The sequence below is a fragment of the Nipponia nippon genome, unplaced genomic scaffold (assembly GCF_047370975.1).
Source record: "Nipponia nippon isolate SJK-2023a ecotype South Korea unplaced genomic scaffold, ASM4737097v1 scaffold_9, whole genome shotgun sequence".
Classification (NCBI taxonomy): Eukaryota; Metazoa; Chordata; class Aves; order Pelecaniformes; family Threskiornithidae; genus Nipponia; species Nipponia nippon.
In genome coordinates, this window is record NW_028262413.1 from 18,602,233 (window position 1) to 18,623,623 (window position 21,391).

Consider the following 21,391-nt stretch of genomic DNA (forward strand, 5'->3'; position numbering starts at 1 on the left):
CTAGTGGTTATCACTGCACTTAATAATTAGGGTACTAATTAAGAGGGTAAGTAACACACTAGGTATTAGCTTCTAGTAATTAGTGGTTTTTCTCTAGATAATAACAAGCTGAAAAGAAAATAAAAAGACCTGAATCCATTTCGCCATTCACCCTGTCCACAACATGAAAACCTATTACACATATTAATATTAATCAGTAGCACCACAAAGCAATACTTTCAGATTTTGCAGCATCTTGTAGCTCGGCATTTCAACGTGTGTTTTTTTACATGCACAGACTGAACCCTGATGATGTCTAATGGGGTTACCATGATATGCATAAGTCAACTCCTTAAACCACCCAGGCTTAACACTGGCGCGACAAGGTAGCTAAGAGATGCATGTACACACAGATGATCCAGAGCTGGGCAGCATAATGCGACCACAGCAGGGAGAAAGCACAGAGAAAGTCTTCCTGAGAGCAGGGCAAACATTCTTCAGAGCAGTGTTCTCATAGGTGAGAGACCTGGATTTAAATACCTGAAGCTAAATCAGGCAGGGAGTGAGGCTGACCTGTCTCATACACCTGTCAAGTTGTGCTCAGAGATAATTCACCCCATGATTTACAGTCCTTTCATCTGTGACACAGGGTTTTCCTGCCTTCCCCCTCAAACCATGGCCCTGCAAATGTTATAAGCAGCGGAGAGCCGTGCCCAGGTCCAGGTGTGTTAAGGCAGGAGGAGGGGGTGATTTCCTTGCAGGACCCAGGACAGGCTGACCTGCCCCTGCCTTGTGGTTCTCTGTTTATGCACCTATAGCCTCAATGGTGATCAGAGAGCAAAAATTGATCAAAATTGCTGTTTCTTGGATATCCTTTCAAGCTATGATGGGCAGGCCCATAAGCTGGTGGCATCCAGTGGGTGGATCTATGCCAGACTTTTGGTTGTTACCAGAGGGGAGCAAACCTCCCCATCGCCCTCCACTTACTGTGCTTCTGTGCACACTGCAGAGCAGTGTTGGAGTGTGACAGCTGCATCCCTTGGGGTCAGGCTAAACCTGAAAATGCACGAGCTGTGCACCTGATATGCTGGCCCCTGGGACCTTACCAGAGCTCGTGGGAAGGTGGCCCATAGGAACGTGCATGGTGTGGATGTGGGTCCCCAGCACCTGCAGTCTTACCTCCACACCCGTGGCACCACAGCCCTCGCTGATGGAGGCACAGCCAGAGATACAGTTGCTCAAAAAGAACCCAAACTTGGGAAAGCAATGAGCCACATGGTTGTTTTTGACTGCTTATGCAGAAAAGATGATGCTTGAATTATGTGAATTGGGTTAAAAGTAACTAAACAATAAAGAATTTGAAAATTCTTGCATTTCTGATTTTATGGAGAAAAATTATCAGATGAATATTAGCTTGTACATGTTGCTTTTGCTGATTTCAGGGGGTTTATTAAGATGATAAAAATACTTAATGCTGAGCTACATTCTGTGTGTTCACTTTTAAAATAAATCTCTGTGTGGGCGTAATTTAGGCTGTGGGTAGATTAATACTCTCAGATTTGCCCATGGATAAGAATATCCATGCAGCTATATTAGTTACAACAAATCAATAATGTAAAATGTAATATCTTCCTAAAGCTTCTTTTTTTTTTTAAAGATATGTCAAATTACTATGTCACTGGACACAATGTAGAGGTGTTAGATACCACTGAAATAGAGTCCTATCTAGGGTAAAAGACAGCAGCCATTCTAGCTAGCTAAGTTACAGAACTGTAATAAAAGACAATGAAGAAATGTTACATCTTATGTTGCTTTTAGACTTACCTCTTAGATACATCTTCTTACACACTGCTAGAAAGCACAGGAATGGTTCTCACATTGCTATTGTCTTGAATGAACTGGACTTTCCTTGACTTTTAGGAAAAAAACAACTTGAAACAATGAAATCAAGAGTTATTATCTGCTAAAGCCACATTCCTGTGCTCTCATACATTTCAGTACTGTTTTATGAGCAGACACACACATGTGCACACACATTGGTCCCACTGGGGAAAGAGGGTTATTTAAAAAAAAATACAACTAAGAGCAAATATGAGCTGCTTAGAATTTTTTTTTAATTTGTATTATTTAAAATGCAGCAGTTGCTAAATTTAAAATTGTTGGTAAGTAAACAGTAGGTAGCATTATAGAGAGCCACTCTTCATAAAATTCTAATTATCCCTTTCCTATTTGTTGTGACATGCCCTCGCGCAGATTATGGGTTTGGACTGATGCCCAGTCTTCTACTTCAAAAATGCAAAGTAAGCACAAGAGGTTTGTATAACCTCCAATTGGTTTTCTGTGCATGGTTAGGACGTTTTGTGAAGCTGCTGCAAGTGAAGGTAGCTCAGGCTGCCTCGTGCTTTTTCTCATCCTTTCCTCACCCCAGAGCAACCAGTATTTCTCGCCATTGCACACTCTGCAAAGTGGAGCTCCTCCAAGACCCTTGTCAATGGGCCAGTGATGATCCCTACAGAAATACACTTTAAAATCATTCATAAAAGGCATTTCTCTCAAGATAGACTCCATTGGTCGCCCTGGCAGGATCCCCTCACTCAGGCTGATGTCATCCATGCAAGGTTGTTGGGTCAATGCAGCGTTGTCCAGTCGCTGTCCTGTGGGAGCAGTTCCCATTGATGTTCCCATCTGTGCTTTGGGACTTTGGAGAGTGAAACCAAAGCACCCCTCTCAAGTCTTCCAAGTTTCAAGTGGGAAGCAAGGAAGGGAAAAGCACCAGTGGGTTTGGGAGCATCCAAGTCACCAATATTTCTTTCAAATTAGCATGGATTTTTTGAGTCCCAATTTTTTGTGTCTGAGTGCACAGGGTAAAAGACTTCCGAGTATGTTGTACAGGCAACCTCCCCTCAACCCTGAGAGCCAAGGAAGTCCAACTCACAGGACACGGTGGGCGCAGTGCACTGACCATCCCCACGGGTCAGTGACTGGTGCAGTGTGATCAGCAGTAAGGATACATGTGGCGATAACCACTACATCAGCTCTAACATACTGCATTGTGTACTTAACCTCAAGGCTATTACCATTATCCAGCTTAGCCAAATGAATGTAGTAGAAAAACATTTACAGTTGCCAGAGGATTAATCTTCTGAATGATGCACGGATTTTAGAGAAAATGGCTTTGATTTATATAATGCTATGCTAGGGGATATAATTTCAATTAGTAATTGCTAATTTTGATTTAGTATGTTACATACTGGATATAACAGGTTTATTATGGTTATATTATCTAATTTATTATGATATATATTTACTGTAATGGGAATATATATTAATCAATAGATACACTGATTAACTAGGGACTATTCACTACACTGCAACACTGGAATAACACAATCAAGCCAGTAACAGACACAGAGTATTGTCAGATGCTGTGAATGATATATCTAATTCTGAATTTTACCCTGGAACAAATACAAAAAATAGGCAATGATTATCGGGTTCAGAAATGAATATATCTGTTTTAACAGGCAGCATTTCAGATGTAGTAGCTAAGCTGCTTGCCCAGAGAGTCCAATTCTTCTCCAAGAGGATGATTTATATATTTTAATATGAAATGTATCACTCACCAAACAGTTTCTTTCAGTATGTGATCTATACATTCCACCTGTCAAGTACATTTTGATACCGTAACATATCCCATTGCCTTACTTCTTTCAGGGGAGTCTGTTTCTAATTCTTTACATGCTTCCTGTGTCAGAATGATATCAATAGCATCTTTCATAAAGTTAGTCTCATGCTGGCTACCCAAAACCTTTGCTTAGTGCTTTGCATAGAGGACTGTAAGCAGCTGAGGTGCCCTGGAGAAATCAGGACCTGGTAATGCTTCCTCTCCTGCTCTGCTCCTGGGCATGCCCCACGCTGCTGCCTGGCAGCACCAGAAGCTGCTGAAGAAATAGCGAGCTTTATCGAAAGAGACACTCTTTCCCGCAGTCTCTGACAAGAGGTGTGGGAAACTGTAAGACTGAAGCCAGAGGGCCAGGACTTCTAACCCCTCACAAGCCCTTAGGAAGGCTGCTTGTGAGCTTGTTCCACTGTTACGCTTACAAAAACATGGACCAAGTTAATGTGGGAATAAAGGCTCTGTTTGGCTCTTTGGTTTGAAAGAATACCTGCACAGCTTTCTACAAGGCTCTGGCTGTCTTTTCCAAGTTTAGTTGCAGTGGCATTCTGCTGCCTTCAGGGACAGTGCTCCTATGCTGAGTAAATAAAAACGGAGAGCTGGGAAAGGCCTTGCAAGATCACCTAAGAACCCCCTCGGTGCAGAGGCAAGACAAGCATCCCCAGACACTCCCTCTTCCTTCTAGCCTGTGAATTATTTTGCACATATAAGTCAAAAGAGCAGGACGCTCCCAGCCGTCAGATGGAAGGAAACCAGCACCCGATTGTAACAGCCATCAACAACTCCAGTCACACCAGTAAGTGAAGGGTCATCCCCTTTTGACCTTCTTCCTTTAGCGACCTTCTTCCAGAGCTGCATTCCTCAGGATGTTTTCTGCTCAGGATTATCCGCATGTCCACACACTGGAGCCGCCGCCCTCAGCGGACCTCCAGCATCTGCAGTTCCCCGGATGGAGGCAGCCACTTTCCTCAGTCTGTAAGGACTCAAACAATGCCCCGCGATCCCAAAATCTGTTCATTTAACTTGTTCTCCAAAATCTTCACAACCTGTCTATGCAGCACATTGCACTCTCAACCCCCAACAGTCAAGAAACACTTCCTAATATCCACCTTGCATTTTCTTTGCTGCAAAATTTACATCCTTTTGTCTTGCTCTTACGGAGAGAGAGAGACAGGAGACAAGAGGAAAATAGTCCCTTCACTTATGGGATGGCTACTGTCATAGCTGAGACTTTTCTTTCCTGTGCTGAAACTCTGCTTTTGCTCACAGATCATTTTTTCTGATGTCTCCTCTTTCTTACTGCCATCTTTCAGAATACCTCAGACTTGTCCATATCTTTCTCATCCCACGTTGCTCAGAACTGGAGGCAAAGTCAGACGTAGACCTTACCAGTTTTAACTGAAACAAAATAATAACATTTTGTGACATAGATAGGGTACATCCAACAGCACATCCCAGGATGACACATGCCACAATGCACCACATTGTTGGTCTATGTTTAGTTTGCCAGCTTGAGCTACAGGTCTTCTGTCATTTTTATGTCTAGCAGCATTTCTCCATTTTGTGCTTGGGGGCTGATATATCACTTTTATCTCTTCAGACAGTCAACCTCAGCACCCCATGGACAGCATTGGTGCACCTCACCATGAGAAAAGGGATGCCAATGGGGAGCCCAAGCTCCGAGATCAAGGTTCCAATTCAAGTCCTATCAGCATCCCCAGAGCAGTGACCCACATGCTCCTCTCAGTAGTGGGTGCTCTGGCTAACATGTGCACCCGGGTTATTTGGCCTGAGATCATAGAATCATGGAATAGTTTGGGTTGGAAGGGACCTTTAAGGGTCATCTAGTCCAACCCCCCTGCAATGAGCAGGGACATCTTCAACTAGATCAGGTTGCTCAGAGCCCTGTCCAACATGACCTTGAATGTTTCCTGGGATGGGGCACCTACCACCTCTCTGGGCAACCTGTTGCAGTGTTTCACCACCCTCATCGTAAAAAATGTCTTCCTTCTATCTAGTCTGAATCTACCCTCTTTTAGTTTAAAACCATTCCCCCTTGTCCTATTGCTACAGGCCCTGTCCCCAGGGATGCGAGGGGAGAGCAGACATTTGGCTGATTGTTGGATGACAGACAACAAGTAGAGGACCTACTGTACCAAAATGGGAAAGGGAACTGTCACCTGTAGACATTAATGATTATAAATCATGTCAATAGCAGAGGGTGTCTGTCAGCTGAGATAAAAAAAAAATACTTCCAGCTCAGCAAAATAATTGGAGAACTTCTGAGAAACACAAGAGAGGGTGAATGGCTGTTTGATTACCAAAACCAAACTCCTCAACTCCTCTTCCCCAAGGCAGACCTAGAGAACACAAAATGTATTAATCTACAAGATTTTGAGGGCCAAGTGCACCAGAAAAGTCAGTGTTTGCAGAATAAGCAACAGCACTTCTTAGCATATGAAAAGCATATGCAGCAAAGGAAAACAGAGGCTAGTTCCAGCGATGTAAAAAAAAACAGCCCCGGAGTGTAGACTTGGAAACCATATGCAGGTTTCTAAGTAACCAGCCTGATTTTTCTGATGTGTTGAGGGCTGACTAGTTCCCCATGAAATCAATAGATGTCGATTGCTTGGTACTTTTGAAAATCAGGCCAACTCTTCAGGAGCATAAGTAGGGGCCTGAAATGCCTGATTATGCCCCATTTGAAGTCTGAGCCTCGACGCACAGCAACGTGCCTGCTGTTCAGAACCACGTCTCACAACGTGCGTATCCTCTGAGAGGATGGAAGAGGAACCCTCCCCGCGACAATCAGACTGGGGACAGAAACCTCTAGTCCCACCCTCCTCTTTTAAAATCAAATATACTAGCTTCAATTATGAAACAGGAAAAACTCTTTTATAGATGCTGCAGCACATTATCAAACACTGTATGTTATATAACACAGAGATGAAGTACGGGAAACTTAAATTTGCAGGAAAAGAAAAGTGCGATGTGCATATAACTGTGACCTGTCCTAATCTACTCACAGGCAGAAAGTAAGCCAAGAGGTGAGGAAAGGGTGAGGCAATCAGAAAGTTAAATCCAAGCCTTACAGAATATATTTCCTAATTAAAAAATCCTCCAAATATTTGCTCTGAAGCTTTATCTTTCTAGTGCTGGCTACTGGCGTGCTTCAATAAACACTTTGTCTGGGTTTGGGGCAGGTCGTGAGCTCAACCGTTTTTTCCTTTATTACTGGTCGGTGCCTAACAGCTGCATTGGAAAACACGTTGCATCCTTCTGCAAGCACCTTCCCACCTGATGCATGCTCTGGCATCTGTAAGTAGTGATTTACTGTTGAATCACACAACAAAACTGACTATATCCTTTATAAATTCATAAATCCTGAGTAGGACAGTTTTCCTATTATGGCTGCAGTATGGTTTCAGTGGTGTAACCCGCATTGCTGAAGGAGAGACAATAAATCGTGAGGCTGTGAAATCCATTGTATTTATATATGAGGCTGCTTTTGGTCTCCATTTCCTAGTCACAAATAAACTGAGATCGTTTGAGTTTGCCACAGGGATATTTATAGATTGCAAATGGTGACACATTAAATCAATTGGCTTCTATATTTTCTCCGGGATATTTTATTGTTTCCTGCAAGTCAATATTTTCCCCATCCTACAGACTCTTTTCCATGTGGAGAAAGTCTGGATGAGCTTAGGCTTTCTTCACAGTCTTCCTTTATACTTATGAGGCTGTGATTTATATGTGTACAGCCATGCCCTTCTTGCAGCAGACAGAAGCAGCATGAGAAACTATATTTGTTATATGGCTGGTTTGTTTGTCACTTTTTTGTCTTTTACCGACAAATGCCTCTCCTTGGAGTTATCTACATAACAATCACAGAAATCCCTATTATAGCATTTATAATAATGATCATTCAAAGTATTTTTGGAGAGTTTTTGGCAGTACCATTGTATCTAGGATGTGGTCCTGGCCCAGGACCAGAGGTGTTAGAGACCATCTCATCCCAAAATAAGCATTTTCTGAGATCTAATCACCACATAGTATAAACTGATATACAGGAGCTGCAGACAGATGATCATATACTCTCCGCTGGTCCCCAAAAGTTAACTGTCAATAGTTTTAGAGGACCATAGTAGGGAACATCTCCCACTATAAAAACCACTCAAAAAGTTAGGAAGAAAATTAAGCCCATGAAACTTACCTGAGCTGTGTGCCAGCTGAGTGAGGGAAACCTCTCTTTCTAAAACAAATCAACATTTGGGCTGGAGAATGGAGTCAATCTGTAAATTTAAAATCAAACAAAGAAGGTAGAAGACAACATAGAGGGTATCAGTAGCTAACTTGATGGAAACAACAGCAAAATAAATTAATATCTTTTCTTCTTTTTATCTCCTGCCAATTGTGTCTTTAAGTAGTGAACATTCAAAAGACAGGAGCTATCTGTACACTGTATATACTTAGGGATATCAATAAAACTGTCAGGTAGTGTGCCTGGACTGGTCTGTGGTGCTGTGGAACACATTCAGGTTCCTAAAGAAAAAAAAAAAACAACTTCTGTTTCTTTATTTTTTTTCCCTGGTGCGGCTATGCTGCCAAAAGGATATATCAGGATTTTCTCCAAGTTTTGCAGCAATCCTGTCCACAGCAGCTATATCAGCAAGACTAATTCAGCAGGTGCTGATGAAAAGCTAAAGTGTTTGGAAAGCCGTTCTTCTTTTTTTGTTCTTTTTATTCACATGCTCAAAATGGCAATAAAGATCCAGGATTTTTATTTTGTTCTGTTAAAGTAAATGCATTTATGCTAAAAGACTTGAAACAAAATCTGCTTAGTGCTGAAATAGCTTTATGTTCAAATTAGTAAAATACGAGAAATGGGTTGTTGAATACTGTCACTTATCCTTCTGCTTTGACTTATTTACTACTTTTCTGCAGTACTTAGTAAACCTTACAAATAATTCTGTAACTCTCTGCAATCATACTTCTATACGCAAATTTTGGTGTTCAAATCTTTCCTTTTCTGTACGTAGGCTTGAGCAGGATGTCTAAAGAATATCTAGAGCCGCAACACAAACATATATTTTAAAAAAGAAGGCAAAAAGCACTATAATTTCCTCTGCATCTGTCAAAACCAGAGCTCCACATTACACAGAACACCAGTGACAAGAGCAGGAGGAGAAATATAAAGTGCAGTTCTGTGCTCAGGTTAAGTGAGAAGCAATGAACATGTTTTCCCAGCCAGATTTTGACCAGTTTGAAGCTCTAGTAATCTGGTATTTGATTAATCCTTTTATTTCTAGAGCAATGGTTGTAAAGATCAGAATTTAGACAGGACTACAAATGATGCAAGATTAGCAGGCCTCTAACTCATCATATAAAGGATAAGCTGTTAACGCGGCATAAATAGGTGTAGGAACACAGGAGGCTAAGAAAGCCTGAAGATACTGAACAAGGAGCAGCAGCATCCATCCAGGCTCCCGCAGTCATCATGCCATGGCAGCAGGGTGCAGAGGGCTCCCCTTACCTGGCCAGAGGTTCCCAGCTCTGCACTGGGAACAGAGCACCATGCCAGGAGGTGGAATAAAACCCTTTCCCACAGCAGGTGGTAAGGCCAAGGCTGCAGCACAGGACTGGGGCTCATGGTGATGCTGCCTCTGACAGTGCAGAGCAGCAGGGGCACAGCTCACAGAGCCCAGCCACAGACATCTTCACTCTTTAGAGACTAAAACCTATTTTGGTTATTAAAGTTCACCAACAGAACACCCTGAAAGATGCTCAGGAATTAATAACATGAGGAAAGCATCCTCTTATTGCAACCTAACAATGCAGATTTAGACACCTCCCTGTCTGAGGACTCACCAGCTCTATCATTCCCACACCCTAGTGCTCTGCTGACCTTCTAGCAGTTCCTACGGCAAGAAGGTGGAGTAGACGCTGCAAACTGAAATGATCAGAAACTGATTTACCCTTAAATATAAAACCCAAACATTTCTTCTACCTCTAAAAGAAAAATAAATCTGCTGCTGTTAATCTTCTTCCCAGAGAGCAGGGCTTTGCACGTCTTACCCCTAACTCAATAAAGTTCTCATTAAAATTTAAACTGTTACAGAAGATCTTTGAGTCCTTACTCTGTTTTATCATCATCCATCCCAAGCACACACCTCTCTTTGTAGCACGTTGTAAGCACAGGGAAAGATGAGCAGAGAGCAGTGGTAAAGCTGTTGCTGTAAGCATGATATAGTTCCTTAACGCAGAAGAAACTGGAGGGTCCTAAATAGCTCTGCGTTCTATCTCAGAAGGACATGAACTCAACGGTCCCTGCCTGCCCCCCGTGCTTCACAGCTCTGGGTATTTAGGTTTCAGGGAAGCAAGGTGGGTTGAAGTCATTGAAGAATGAGAATGAATAGTACATTCAGTTTCTTTCCGAAATAGCTGCAAGTTACTTGTAAGAAAAGACATGATGTTTCTGTCATTGTCTACATAAAAACTTTGCTTTAGTTTTAACTAAATTAATGAAAACAATCTAATCAGTGCAAAGGTCAAGCTGGGCTGCCGTTCTAAAGGTTTGTCTTTCGCTGAAGTTGTCTTTCTGCCTGGTGACGTATCAAACAGGCCAACGGTATCAGCAGACGATGTTCTGGAGGAGACAAAAGAGAATTACCAGAGAAAACAGCATGGGAAGAGAGAAGAGAGCATCACGAAGGTTAACAGATGATAGGAGAGAAGGTGGGTAGCGGGAAAGAGCCTTAAAAATTCTAAGAACATACAAAGCAGCAGATAAACATACGGGGGAAATAAGAAAGGGCAGCAGGAAAAAAGAAGAAATAGAATAAAAGGAAAGTTGAAACAGTGGGTTGATCTAACAGGTGTTCTGTGCTGTAGACAATACAGTTGTGTCGTAGATTAGTTTAGCCTAGGACATAAAACGCAGTGGAAGTCGCAGAAGTAACTATTGTTCAGAGGCTGATTGGTTTCAAGTATCCAGCAAGAAGCCAGGAATATCTGGACACGTTGCATCCCTTTTTAAAATACCAATGGCCTCTAGGAGAGTTGGAAAGTTAGCCCTAGCCCAGTAATAATTCAAAGAGATTCAATCTCTTTTGCCTGTTCCCAGTGAGCTCCCAGACAACGCACATGCAAAGCATGCAGCACAGCAGAAATCCCATCTACACTGAAGCAGGTATAGACATTTACATGGCAAGTTTTAACTTCGATCAGTTGGTGCATTTTACAAAACAAACTAAAAAGTAAAACGACAAAAATTAAAATGTGTCCAGTGTGCTGCAAGAACAAACTCAGTACCTCCTTCCAGGTTTGGATGCACATCTTCTGGCTGGGAGACTCAGTCCTTCCTCCTGAGCGTGTTCTGACTCCCTGTTGCAACCTCCTCCTCCTCCTATCCGCTCTCTGTTGCAACCACCTTCTTTCCTGCACGGCCCAGCACTCCCATTTGGCATCAGAAGTCTCTGTGTATAGGGACAGGAATGAAAGCCGTCCCTTTTAGCTTCCAGTTTCTCTCCTGAGTGCACAGAGAAGTGGAAGGGGGGGACCTTTGCTGCAGGCAGCAGGGGCTCAGCACCTCTGCTTTTCCTTTATCCTTTGCCTATTCATCTCTCAGGGGATTTCCAGCTGTGGCAGACACAGACAGTAAATGCTAGGCCCAAAAAGGGGCAGGCAAAGTGAATGCAGTTTGAATTTTGGACTGGCTTTTTAGCCGTGTCCTTCCCAGAGACAGTGCAGGCACCTTCAGGTCGTCTTCTAATAGCAGACCTAAAAACACGATTCTCACCTCCTGATAGTCTAAGTGAAATTAGCTACTCTGTAAAGCTCCAAAATGCAGCAATTAGACTGAACTCACTTTTAAAGTCCCTGCGGGAAAAGTACTTGTATTTCACTCCAATTTTCAGGTATTTGTAGAGTACAACAACAGGAGGCAAAAGACACAGGTGCTTAGTACCAAAAATACTTTGCACATGTGCTAGGCTCACACAGAAATTCCATGTTTAGATAAAGATGTTTTGCTAAAGAGGCAAAATGATCCGTCGCCGGTAGAGAAACAAACTGCTGAAAACCCAGGGAGATGACAGCGCTGAGGCTCCTGAGCCGTAGCGCTGTGCTTGAAGCATGACCTCTTTGCTAAACGGATCGGGGAAAGGTTGCTTTCCTTCCACTACCTCGAAGCAGCTGATTTGAACGCCACCATATCTTTTCATACAGACAAGAAATTAGGTCAAAACTTTCTAGGAAATTTCTGCCACCTATTTTAGAACACAGTTCAAAAGATCAAAGGAGAGAAATTCTATAGAAACCCGTATGCAATCTCATGTGGAAATGAAACATTAACAGGAAGAAATCTTGTGACTGAGTACTGCTGAGCTGACATCCAGGGGCTTACCTTTTTAAAAACCTCAGTACAGCTCTGCAGCAGCAGAATGTAAGGCAGAGAAGGCAAGTAAACTTAAAACAACCCTTCCATCAGCGCCCACCCCAAGGACAAAAACACCGCTTTGTTACCATTATGGCATCGTTTCTCCCCGCTCCCCTCTCCGCCAGCAGCTTGGCTGCAAAGCGCCACTTTAGCCTTTTACCAACAGTAACAAATCTTACCCGAGCAGTGGAGTTTCTATCAGTAGTTAGAGCTCCTCGCTCATGTTCGGTATTAAAGTGTTCTTTCTTCTAAAGCACTATTTTGATTACATGATCTCTTCCCTGAGAAAAAAAAAAAAACGCAACACTTAGGGCCAGATATTTAAAAAGCTATTAGGCTCCTGCTTAATTTAAATGCATAACAGCAGGCAACTCAGCCTAATTCTCTACTTGAGCACACAATCTCCTGATTTATACACACAAGTGGAATAGCTTTCGCAGATGCATATTTTGCCTCTTGTTTTATCCTCCTTGTGTTTTAATAATTTAAACCTTCACTTATAGTTTTCTTAATTCAGACTTAAATTACACAAACAATCATTGAACACACAGACTGCATTGACCAATTTCCTCCACTTGCTTTGAAAACAGAGTTCATTCGACTCCTTTTATCCCAAGTCGTCTTGTGGTGCAGGAGTTTTGGGCCAGTCCGACATTTGAGAGAGAAACCTGGGTCTTGTTCGAGTCACGGGGTGGGGGGAAAGAGCAGAGGGTTTAACTCCACACATCATTAACTCCTCCCAAACAGCCAGAGGGAACACTGAATCTCACAGTAAGAAGACTTTTATCACTGATATATCTTCTTGCAATTTCCACGCTGATCTCTCCATAGGTTCCTTTGATTTATGAGGTCATTTGTCTGTTGACAATTGATTGAATTATCTACTCTAGAAGAGCATTTCTGTCCCAGAGCAGGGAAGGTTTTTTTAACCCTTTTTTGTTAGCTGTAGTTGAAACCAAATGGTTGGACATGCAGCTCATCTCTATAGGAAGGTTAAATTTCAAAACATTCCAGAGACTTACAACTTTCTTTAGAAGATTCAAAAGAGACAAAGATCTCCTTGATCAGATGAATAGTGGGGTTTTGCACAGAAGAAGATAGCAGGTTGTAGGACGTAATATTAGATAAGATTTCCTAAGCATGTAATTACTGCTAATTGTCATTTATACTGGAATATGGCTCAGCTAGCATCAGTTTCCAAAACATTTCCACCTGATCATGCAATTCCTCCTAAAAGGACACCAGAAAATTAAGCTCCTACTGAGAATGAGATTGCCACCTGAGGATAGTGTAAACATACAAAACAGCATGGATTGGACACTAATCCTGCAGACTTAGTGGCGCACAGACCCCGAGCCACAGATAAAAACTCTACTAGACTGAGGCTGTGTAATCTAAGTAGCAACAATTCCTAATACTATGGGCAAGTAGGGACTGGGCATCACAGAAATGCCAAAGGGGATGTCCTAATACCAACAGACTTGTGTACAACTTGGTGTGGGTTGCTTCATAGGCTCACAACCCTAGCTAGGTGATGGGGAAGAGAATCCAAAAGAAATGGTTATAGAGGAGAGAGTAGGAAGCACGAACTTTTCACTTGCACAGCTACAGCTGACCACAGAATAACGCCAGTGTGGTTTAGGCAACCAGTGACTATGCAAGCAAGGCTAAGGGTTACGTTTAGTCTTCCTCGAAGGACATTGCTCAGTTAAATGCCTTCAGTTGCCATATTTTCAGTAACGCATGGATTGGATAATAACAGAAAGGGTCAGCCCAGAGCAGCTTTATCTGCTAATGACCCTTGTTCATACTGGGCTCCCCACCAGTGGGGAACAAGACCTCTACTTCCTTGAAACTCAGCAGCTTACCCTTGAACAAGACTTGTCCTTGCAGGCTGGATTCCTAATTGCCACAGTGTTACTGTTTCTTAATGCCCTTAAACTTACCAGAATTTCAACACTCACATTCTTTTCTTTCACCTATTTCTGTAAAATTACACTATCTAAGTTTTTCTTTCATGCAATGTTGTATTACCTCTTTTGAGACATTGGTTGTACTCCATCATTAATATTTTCAGTGCAGTTTTTTCTTTAGAAGCAGCTCTTTGGACTATCTTGTTTTTTCAGGCATTGATTCCCTGATTTTTTTTTTTTTTTTTTTTTTTTTTGTTCACAGCTCACTTCTCAAGGCCAAAACTCCACAGGCAGGGTTTCTATCAATTTTAGCTGGAGTTCTCACCTGATTAGAAGCTGCAGCAGGAAGTTTTATGATCATACCCAGAGCGTGAGGTTTCAGCTTCTCCTGACGGATTACTATTTCTAGATTTTATTTCAGTCCAAAGTGTGCATCGCAAGTTGGAATTAAAAACCAGTTAATTTTCAAAATTCTCTGTAAAGAAGACACTGAAATAAAAACGGTAAAAAATTCTTCCCCCCTAGATTAATACTGAGGTAACTTGAAACACTGGGCTTTTTTAAATTGTTTGTTTCTTATTTGACCTGACTGTATGACATACCAGTAACAGTACTACGTTCTAATCACAGCATCTAATCACAGTATAAAAATATTTCTTGGTAATGCATAACAGTTTTTCTGAGCTGAAAATAAAATATAATGTTCATCTGCCTACAGTATTTAAAGTAAATAAAAATGAAATACACTATTGGGATTACACCATATGAGATGATTGGAAATGCTGGTGTGATTTGACATGTAACAGCCCACTTTTCTGGTATTAGCAGGCCATGAAATCATATTAAAAAAATAATAAAACAGAAGAAAAAACAATGAGTTTCATAAGAAAAATGCACTTGTTGATCTTTTCTCAAAAAGAAACTTTCTGTTCTGCATTTTGTCTCACACCACTTTTAGGGTTGTTAAGGAGGAGCCTTTTCACAAACTGCACTAATTAGTCAGTAAAGTAATGAAACCCTTTGCAGACTAAGCCTAACCGAACCAAAATCTCACTGGCAGTTAGCTGATCCCTAACTCTATTGGCTTCTTCAGCTTCCACCTGTGCCGGCCACTGTTCAGTCTCTATCAGACAGCTCAACTGGTGAAGTTTCGCAGCAACTCCAATGACGGTTTAGCTCCACCACATACCCTTGTTGTGACCAAACTGATGACATCGTCCTACAACCCCACTGGTGGTCAGAAATCCTCCTGGTGCAGCTGAGACACTGAGGGTGAGGAAACCAGGGCCACTGATGGACTTGACGCTCTGTAGATGAGGGCAGGCCCAGACCTGGCGCACACTGCAGACTGGGTGGATCCAGCCCCTTGGACTGAATGGGTCACTTCTGTCTCTCCAGACAGCCCACAGTGCCTGGTGTGCAGCAGAACAGGTCTTGGGGTTGCTCCACCTTTGCCTGTTCCCTACGCAGTTGTTTAGCAGGTGAAGATGGACAGTCGTCAGTCTTTGACTCCTTTTGCAGTCTATGCTGTTCAAGAATTCAGGCATTTCACTGTATCATCCTTCACTTGCAGATGAGTGCCTGTTGGCCTACAACATGGGAGCCAAGGAATGAGGAAGAGAAATAATGATGGAAACTGCCCCAAATGAAAACAATTAAGTTTGTTGAAGAATTTTCACCAGAAAGTGGGTACCTCTAGATTTGCTTTATTAACAACTCAGAGTTGGGCCATCACCTCAGTGAGTGGCAGCTAAGTGTTACAATTGTCACCTTATATATGTTTCTATAACAATTACATGATTATCAAAGCCCACCTAAGGTTTCCACTGTGTTAACAATTCTTCATTCTTCTGGTCTGCAGACGGTTCTTGATTTCCCATTGGTAAACCGGTTCTTTGCGTTCCATTTCAGTTCTTGTTTATTGACCATGTGGACCACTTCAACCACTGGTCCGATGCAAGATCATAAAAGTCATTTATTTCCCTTCTATGTCTAGTTTCACAATGCTCTATTTAAAACCGTCTTTAAATTCTAAGAATCTGACCTCTTAACTTATATTATGAATGCTTACCTTACCCTTATTTTCATCTAATGTCTACATCAGTTAAAATGTCTTAATCAGCTGTTCAGTTATTCATCTTTTCTTACTACATCTATCTTTATCTACTGATTAACTCAGCTGGTGATTAATCCAGTCATGGGATAGTGCTATACAGGGACAAAATGAGCAGTGTAGCATGGACTTAGATTAATATAAAACACCTGTAGTTATACAATTCATGTAATTTATCTTTTCTAAATCACCTTATACAATAACTATTCTTAAATACACAATAATATTCAAAGCCTCGATTAACTATTTGCTAACACAGTTAATGATCAACAATACATGGAAATCACTACAGCTGAAAATATGTGTTCCTTCCACTGAATACTCTATTCATTAGAAGGAACTTAAATTTCACTGGCTCTCAGTTACTTTCTCCCAGCTGAGACTTTTAGACAAGATCTGGGTTACAACATCCCCATGGAGGTCTTATGGAGTTACAGTCCTACTCCCTAATGCCAGCTTTTGGGATGGATGTAATGTACCATAAATGAACTTCTTTTGAGGTATTTCTCTTTGTGATATTAAGACAATATCTCATCCTGCAAAGAATACATACACAGAATTTTTGCTTCACAGACTCTTGAAGTGTTTTCTGTGGAAATGATTCAAACTTTCTAAACGTGCCACAAAAGTCTTTTGCTTCAAGGGTCTGAGTATAAAACATACTAGGAGCTACAGAGACCTGCTACCTGAAGTCAGAGAAAGCAGTTAGGTTTCACAAGCTAAACTGAACTGGCCATGTCTGTCAGTTGAGGGCACATCCAGGAGGATACCCAGTGGCTGAAGGAGCTCATTTGGACAGGCAATCATTTCCCACCTGCACTGATCAAAGGCTCCAGCACCACGGGAATAAATGTCCTCTCAGCCTGAGCTGCCACTTCACATGTAGCCAACAGCAAAGAAAACCAATTCAGAATATTTCTGTAGGATAAAATGGAAAAAATCTCTTTTTTTAAAACCATTGCACTCTCTCTCATGTCAGAGACATTTCATCAACGTTTTGTAAAAGTACACAAAGTTGTTTGGTTTGAAAAGCACCACATCAGTACATTCTGGCTTTCAAAGATGCATTTTTCCAAAACCATCATTTTTATGCATGCAGATACTTCAAAGGGAAAGATTAGAAGAAGCAACACTTCTTATTCCTCCCCTATTTTATCTGTCTATCAGGATGGTAATCTTTAATACCAAATGCAACTTCCACTTCAGTCAGCACTGAAGCAAACGAGTATTATCTGCTGACTAACATCATTATTTCATCTGCAGTTCCTCTGTTTCGTTTGGAAGCTCCTGATCGAGGCACTGCTCCTGCCTTGAGCCTGGTTAGTGCATTAGCCCTGGCAAGATCACAGCAAAAGTCATATGAGCAAAGGTCCTCAGAAATGGAAATTACTCCATGAGCTTTTAATGCAAATAAGAAGAGGTCAGTTAAAATAAGCACCCACAGGAAACTAATTGGAAGTGAAATATGGACTCAAATGATAAAACATAGCTCAATTTTATACAGCTTGATGCTCACATGCATTTATTTCTAACATCCAAGGACAACAGTATGAAAACATCAGCCTAAGCAGCTGGTTTACACTTTTCTTCCTGTCTGTAGTGATACCTTTCAAGCACAAAGAATCAGCAAAACCAAAGTGATCTCAGGTGGGTAACATTATTGCTTGAATCATTTTGTCAGAATTTCAAAGTGTTTTATTTAAGTAATGTCACAGTCCTATAGGCATCATTGACTGAAGTGACTTGTTAGCCTATAAAATCTGAACACACGTTAGATATGAAGCTTTTAAACACAACAACAGTTTTTAAAATTCGGGAAAAACATACAGACATTTGTGAGGATGAGGGCAAGCAAGCCCACATGGTGCTTTACTTCCAGTTTAGGACCCACATGGAGCACAGAGAAAGGTACTGTAAATTAGGACTTTTAATAGGCCCAGTTTGCTTTAAAGATTTACAAATTTTGCAGTGAACCTGCCCAACAGTGAAACTGTGTTGCTTGAATGGATGGAGGAAATTGGGGCTGCGGGCTCACACCCAACCTGAAGTGCAGGGAGGTACCAAAGCAGCAAACAGCAACACCACTGAGCTGCAGGGCTTACAGCTCCCTCCAAAGTCTGCAAGATTAAGAGAAAGGACCAGCCCAGTTATGTGAATTCTTAAAAAATTGCGGAAATCAATTCAAACCTAAATACAGACCTCCATTTGACAGCTGACCCATATCTGTTAGAGCCCAACCTAAGGCACGGAATTCTGTTATACAACTCAAATGCTTGTAAGTGAAGGTGGTCTGCTCAGGCTGCCCCTGCCCTTCCAGCAGCTTCTTCTCTCTTCCTCGGTCCTCCTGTACAATTAAAAAGAATGACCGGACTGAAGCAGCGTTGGGGCACAGAGAGAAACCACTTCTGTGTTCTGCTAATAAGGCGTGAGCCAACTTTCATGTGGGTGCACGTGCAACTGTTAAAAAAAGAAAATAAGAGCAACGTGCTGGCACAGCTCTCCTTTGGAGAGGTCACAAACCGCTCTCCTTTCCAGCAGGTGAAAATCATGCCAAGAGAAGGGGGCTTAGGACCTGCAAAACACTGACTGATCATGGGGAATATATAAGCATCTGGTTTCATGCACCAGATAATTGGGTTCTTGGGAAGCAAACTAAAAAGATGAAGAAAATCTCTAAAATTCAGATTTTGTTTTAAGCCACTCACTTTTTGCCAGCAATCATTTTATATAAGAGCAGTGACTGAGTACAGATGCAACTGCGGTTGTCCTGTCAAGCAACCATCCATATTTCTTGGGCCCTATTCCTCTCTAATGGGCATCGCTTCCCAGAGATCACGGTGTTAGAGCATTAGCACTTTTTACTGTAATCTCTTTTTTTTTCACCTCTTCTTTCTCTCTGCACCCACTGAAATCTGTGTGAACACCTAAAAATATGTATGGTTTGGCAGATCTATGCTGGGGCTCCTCACACATCAGCAGTCTGCCTAAGGCATTGTGTCCAAAAGCTGAACATCATTATAAGTTATCCAACTAGCTGATAAAATGTTACTTCATTTTTGTTTCCATGCATTGATTTCCCCCTTGATGTGACAGCCCAATCTCCCACTCATTCACTGTCAGCCGCTGTTTTCCATTTGATGCTGACATTCAGTCACTCAGTCTTTTCAATACACACCTTCCTTAGCATTAAACATACACTTGCTATGGGTTTAGTATGCTGAAATTGCTCAGGAAAACTTTCTTTCCTTAGTTTAAAAATAATCTAAAATATTTCTTCATTGTTTAAGGTAATTGCTTCCCCTTGGAGAATGACAGTATGCTGTCTTTTATATGTATACTGTATATTGCAAACAAATATATTGCAGATATTTATATTATATATCTATATATATATATATGTATTTTATGCCTTTTACATCTATAAAGTCAAAATCTTCAGTGACCACATGCAGTCACTATGGATCCCTGAGCACCCATCGGAAGTCTGCACTCAACTGCTCGCCAAAGTCCAAGTAAGGCAAGTGCCCACCTTCACCCTCAGCATCTCTAAAATTCACTAGCAGACCTAGCTGGAAAGATATGCTTTCCTTCCTCAGATAAACAACCCATCAAGCTTAAGGCATGTATTTTTGCTGGGATTCGAGCAGGCGAACCAGGAGGCACTGCAAGTCACCTGCAGGTAAGTGCAGCTTAAAAGAAAATCAGCATTCATAGACTGAACATAGTGCATTTGTTTGATTTGATGTTTCAATTCTCTGCAGAAAACTGGGAATGTATAAAGCACTGACATTTTGATTGCCAGGGTTGACTGTGTTCTCTGCTTTGTAAAGTTGGTCTGATATGTTAAAGCATTACACCCAGACTTTTGGATGATGGGTTTTCTGTTAGTGACTTATGTTCCTTCCTTGAGCTTTGTATCTAAGTAACGCTTTTGAGATGGTCTTTCTTTCTACACTCCAGTTATCCCAGCCCAGTCATTCTCTGAATGGTTAAAGCTATCCTGACTCTTTATACAAGATAAAGGGTATGCGCATCTGAAGACCAGATTCAGCTTGGCAGCTGAGTTCAGTTCAATCATCCACCGCTGAGAAAGCACCAACACCGCATGCATTCTTCAAAAAAAAAACAAACCACCAAACCATTTTAAAGAAGGAGCAGATGCTTCCACTCCCGGTGTCCATCTTGACACACCTTAAAAAGCCTCATTTTCTAGGGATAAACATTGAGTCAGTTTAAGATTGTCAGTTCCTTTATATTCCATTTTCTAAACTTTCTATAACATTCAGAATTTTTCTCAAGGGAATAAGTAAATCGAACTTTTTCTCATAATCTCATAATACATGCTCTAGGTAAGTTCTGATCACTCTCTGCTCCTTAAGGGGCACTTATCGCATCCCAGTGACAACTCCTACACATCCTCTTCAAAATAGTGAAAGATAAAACAATGCAGATATGCTGGACAGTGTCATGGTGAACAAATAGTAAGTATGATTAGAAACAATGGTTAAGGTAACTGTCACATCTGGAGAGCACCTTATTGAGAGTCGAGTTACAAAACGTATCTTCATTAAACAATGACTTGCCCCCACAACAGCACTTTTCAACATCTCTATATGAAACCACTGTCAAAATTTTAGGCTGCTTCTTAGAAAATACGGATGAATGTCCAAGACTTTCTCTTAATGATTTGGGTGTTTCGGGGTTTTGTTTTTGTTTTTAAGGTTCTGGAATGACTTAGCACTTAAGGAGTACTTGGTTAGAAGAAAAACAATGAAGCAATTTCCCTAGTAGAAACCTTTTGGCATTTTTAAGAAAGGGAGTACTATATTGGACAGTTTGCATTTTGCATATGTAAGTGTGTGAGCATTGCATAACCCCTTGTTTGCAGTTTCCAAATGACATGATATGCTCTTGATGCCCGTAGCTACAGGTTGTCAAGAGAGAGGAAATGGCAACAGTCAGGCAAACAGCAAAAAAGTTGAATCCAATAGCAGTAACCCACTATTACTGTCTTTCACTTACACAAAAACAAGCAAAGATGAGCGCTGCGGCCAGACTACCAGAAGATATATTTCTTTACAGACGGTGGGCAAGACAAGCAGTGAGCCCTCTGAGAGGTCTTGCGGTCTGGACCTGACCTTTACTTTAATCCAAAATAGCCTGAACTATGTGGCATTTGGCATGCTAGAAAAATCCCAGGTTTTATAGGATTTTTCACAAGGATGTGCTTCCTGTACAGAGACACAAGGTGAACAAGAGTTCCTGTTGCTGAT

At 41.5% G+C, this 21,391-nt stretch overlaps 1 long non-coding RNA gene across 1 annotated transcript in view; it reads right to left on the bottom strand.

The window, feature by feature from the left end:
* Positions 1-848: 848 nt before the first annotated feature.
* LOC148050147 (uncharacterized) overlaps positions 849-21,391 on the bottom strand; it is a 49,518-nt gene continuing 28,975 nt past the window's right edge. The window contains exons 3-6 of the long non-coding RNA XR_015701475.1: positions 12,272-12,373; positions 10,967-11,130; positions 7,869-7,947; positions 849-5,053 (exon numbers count right to left, since the gene is read on the bottom strand). This is a non-coding gene — a long non-coding RNA (uncharacterized LOC148050147). The remainder of the gene's footprint in view (positions 5,054-7,868; positions 7,948-10,966; positions 11,131-12,271; positions 12,374-21,391) is intronic.